General features: G+C 31.1%; 5 non-coding genes across 5 annotated transcripts; all 5 read left to right on the top strand.

The window, feature by feature from the left end:
* Nucleotides 1-1,400: 1,400 nt before the first annotated feature.
* J4E93_011060 lies at nucleotides 1,401-1,471 on the top strand. Its single transcript has one exon. It is a non-coding gene; the product is annotated as a tRNA-Thr (tRNA).
* A 561-nt stretch (nucleotides 1,472-2,032) lies between these two features.
* Nucleotides 2,033-2,105, top strand: J4E93_011059. The gene has a single exon. It is a non-coding gene; the product is annotated as a tRNA-Met (tRNA).
* Nucleotides 2,106-2,201: 96 nt separating this feature from the next.
* J4E93_011058 lies at nucleotides 2,202-2,274 on the top strand. Its single transcript has one exon. It is a non-coding gene; the product is annotated as a tRNA-Glu (tRNA).
* Nucleotides 2,275-2,306: 32 nt separating this feature from the next.
* On the top strand, nucleotides 2,307-2,378 carry J4E93_011057. The gene has a single exon. It is a non-coding gene; the product is annotated as a tRNA-Ala (tRNA).
* A 1,198-nt stretch (nucleotides 2,379-3,576) lies between these two features.
* Nucleotides 3,577-3,649, top strand: J4E93_011056. The gene has a single exon. It is a non-coding gene; the product is annotated as a tRNA-Phe (tRNA).
* The last annotated feature ends 671 nt before the right edge of the window (nucleotides 3,650-4,320 follow it).

Genomic DNA, 4,320 nt, shown 5'->3' with positions numbered 1-4,320 from the left:
TATAGGGTATAATTTAACAGGTTTTAGGGAATAAGGTAGTTGAGCGACAAAATTGAAACACCTTTACTCTGGTTGTTATATCAGTAGAATAGGTTACATTTGTGTAACTGACGTCTGAATGTAATCCATAAAAGGAGGGAGATTATATCAAGCTCAGGAGACAATGGCTAGCAGATGGTTTATGCGGGGCACAGATCCCATAAAGAGTACCTGGGAGTATCCAAATTTATTTTTGTAATATGCTATACGCAAATTATATAGGGCTTTTATTAAATAATTGCCTTGTATATTTTAATTTTTTAATTACTATATTTAGTTTGTTATTTTTTATATTTACCATTTTTTTTTGTTAAGAAAAAAAATGGTATCTATAACTAATTCAGTTATATTTCTATTTAAGTTAGAACTAAAACAATTTAATATAAGTAAGATTTTACCTATGTGGAAAATAGGTGTATATATAGTATTAATAATTACTATCTAATGGTAAAACAAGATGTAATTATAACACTATTAGTTATTTTTTTTTTACAGAATATCTGTATAAGAAATGATGTTGATATATACTTCCAAAGTTTAATGGCTTAATCTTGCTTTACTGTTTGACATACACGTCTATCAGTTGCGTAAGCAGGGCATAAAGACCGCAAGACGCAGTAAGGAAAGGTCTTGTATTATTGAAAAAGCTACGCTGGGGATAACAGGCTAATTGCGCCAGAGAGTACAAATTGAGTGCGCAGTTTGGCACCTCGATGTCGGCTTAGCTCATCCACATGAATGCAGGAATCATGAAGGGTACGACTGTTCGTCGATTAAAGAGCTACACGAGCTGGGTTAAATACGTCGTGAGACAGTATGGTTTCTATCTTCTAGAGGAAATTGGAGTAAAATAAGGATAGCCCCTTCGTACGAAAGGAGTTGGGTATGGTAACCTATGGTTTACCTGTTGTTTATGCGCTTAATATTAACCAGATAAATTACGGCAAGAATAGGTTCTCCTTACTAACTAGTTAATGGGTAACTACAGAAGAAGGAGAGTAATATAGATAGATTCAATGTGAATCTATTACCTATTTGAGCTATAGAGGGTAATACTTTTATACTCAAGTATTTATACATAGTATAGGCATGGCAGGAAAGCTATGTTAGTTAAGATAAGTGCTGAATGCATCTAGGCACGAAGCTTACCTTAGGATACTCTTAGAAACGTAGTATAACATTACGAATCCCATTTTTCATAGGGTTAGTGCTAGAATAGTAGCAACAGTTAACTCTAGTTCTAACAACATGGTTAAGGGGTTATAGGCTTTGGCTGAAAGGGCTTTGATGTTCTTAGGTATAAAGTACTAATTTTTATCATTAACTAAATAACATACTTATCATTAAAAATACTTTATTTAGCCTGGTTTGCATAATAGTAATGCACCCGTTTTGTAATCGGAAGATATGAGTGCAATTCTCGTACTGGGCTATTTAGATATTTTCCTTCCCCATAAGCTTGCGGTTATTTGTTTTTCTTTTGCTTAACTTTTTTCGTTTCTTTTTTTTCTGTTTGTTTATTTTTTTTTTCATACCCCCCCCCCCCCTCTCTTCTGCTTTTTTTTATTTATATAAATAAAAAAAAAGCTGGAGAGGGGGTCCAAACGAAAAAAAAAGAAACTATCCCCTTTTATTTTTTTTCGACATAATTTCTATGAAATTATTAGAAAAAAAATTAGGGGATGCCCTCAGGTATCCCCTGCTTTTTTTTATTTATATAAATTAAAAAAAAAAGCTGGGGATCCCTTCGGGATAGCAATAAACCATTGAGCTAAAAAAAAAATTAGCCCTCCAGTCTCTTTTAACCTTCTTTTTATATATAGGATATATCAAACAAAAAAGTAAGAAGAAAAAGGGGGTTGTAATTTTTTTTTTTACATAGGATATGTGTAAAAAAAAATTACTGGCAAATATGAACGCGGATTGATGTAATAGTAACATACCTGGCTCATGACCAGTAAATAGAGGTGCAAGTCCTTTGTCCGCATAGTTAAAGGCTATAGCTTAATAGGTAAAGCAAGCTGCTCATAACAGCTCAGATGAGTGTTCAAATCATTCTGGCCTTATAGGGAAATAAATATATTGTTACTTTTACATAGTATTTAAATACTGTTTTTTTTACTCTTATATTTTGCGGTTTTAAGCATTTATATAAAATCTAAGGCCCAATAGTCAAGTGGTTAAGACGTAACATTTTCACTGTTAAATGCGCGGGTTCAAACCCCGCTTGGGCTTACTTTATAAGTTATTTTTATGTATTAACTTAAGGGGATATAGTTTAATTGGTAAAACTGCGATTTTGCATATCGTTATTTTAGGATCGAGTCCTAATATCTCCATTAATGTTTAAAGAGACTAGGCTCGAGAAGCTCTTTATTAAAATTGAAAGTTTAAACTAGCCCCCTAAAAAAATGTTTACATCCTTTAGGATGTAAAATTTTTTTAACCCTGTACGGGGGCTGGGCGGGGACTTGTCCACGCCTTGGGGCAAGGCTCGGACCCTCCCCCCCCCCCTTTACAGGGGGGCCGGGACTAGTGAAATTACAATTTGATTTTTATTGTAAATAAAGTGCAACTCTTTATTAAACTAATGAAAAGAAGAATAAACATAGTAAAAATCTCCGGAGGCGGGTTTAACCTTTTTGTCCTTAAAAAGATGTTACTATCCTGCTTTCATGTTTTACTACCTTCAACCTTATCAATGGAGGGTTGACGTACATTAGGTTTTTGTCTCTTATCTATATCCGGTGCTTTACTTACTATTTTTAATATAGATATGGTTTATGGGTGTCTCTCTTTACTGTTTGTTTATTTTTTTTTCATTGAAAAAAAAGAAACTATTTCAAAAGGGAGAAAGTAGTTTATTTATGTTAGAGGTATACGTACTAAATACAGTACCAGTTATAACTTATTTGGATGTGATTTCTTATAGGGATAAGATTTTAAATGAAAATAGAGGAAAATCAGGTATATACAGGTGAACTAATGTACATAGTAAAAAATCTTATGTGGGAAGCTCAACCAATTTAACTAGAAGATTTCTGTATTATCTTAATACTAATTATATGCTTAGTTAGAAGAGTAAATCTAAAATATATTCTTCTTTATTAAAACATTGGCTGGATACAACGCTTTTACATTGGACATTTTAGAGTATTGTGAAAAAGAAGAGCTTATTACTAGAGAGCAGTATTATATTGATAAACTAAGTCCTTTATATAACATCTTAAAAATAGCAGGTTCGTCTTTAGGATTTACACATTCAGAAAAAACAAAAAGTATTATGAGTATCAATAACACCAAAGAAAAACATCCTTTTTTTGGTAAAAAACATAGTGAAATTTAAAGAGCAAATAGTATACTTAATTCAAAAACTGCTTTAGCTGTGGATAGTATAGATACTATAAACGGAGAAGTAAAAAGTTTTAGATCTAATTCTGAAGCAGCTAGATTTTTTAACATAAGTGAATGATCCATACGTAGTTATAGGAAAAGTGGTACGTTATATTTAAACAGATATATAATTAAAAAAAAAAAGCTTGAGAAGCTCAATTGGCCGAGCGGAGCTTTGAAGATGCTTAGGTTATAAGTTCGAATCTTATCTCAGGCAATAGCTTATTTTTACATTTAGTAAATTTATCGGCTTTGTTTATTATCTACATTTTTTAAGTAGAAACACAAATACTTACTATAGAGCGGAACTCTTAAGATGTTTAGGTTATAAGTTCAAATCTTATCTCGAGCATATTATTTAAACAGTAGTATTCGTTTATTATAAAAGATAAATTAAAAACGGTATACAGCTTACTAATTATTTAATTTTTATGATGAATGGAAATACTACTAAATTTAGGTTATTTAAGGTGTATTTAGCTATTTTATATTGTATTATGCATTTAGGGTGAATTAACTTATTTTCCTTAATTTTCTTTTGCTCTAATGTTTATTGCTATCCCGAAGGGATCCCCAGCTTTTTTTTTTATTTATATAAATAAAAAAAAAAAGCTGGGGATACCTGAGGGCATCCCCTAATTTTTTTTTCTAATAATTTCATAGAAATTATGTCGAAAAAAAATAAAAGGGGATAGTTTCTTTTTTTTTCTGTTTGTTTATTTTTTTTTTTAATAAAAAAAAATAAACAAACCGTATTAAAAATGGGTATGCTGAAATCGGTAGACAGGTCCCGCTTAGGACGGGGTGAAATTAATTCATATAAGTTCGACTCTTATTACCCATAAATAGTATAATAACGTATTATTCTATAAAATTTACATATTTTAA

This window comes from Alternaria ventricosa (assembly GCF_023758065.1).
Source record: "Alternaria ventricosa strain BMP 2768 chromosome Unknown scaffold_62, whole genome shotgun sequence".
In the NCBI taxonomy this organism is placed as follows: Eukaryota; Fungi; Ascomycota; class Dothideomycetes; order Pleosporales; family Pleosporaceae; genus Alternaria; species Alternaria ventricosa.
Note: the sequence above shows the minus strand (reverse complement) of the source record. Positions and strands in the feature narration are given on the sequence as shown.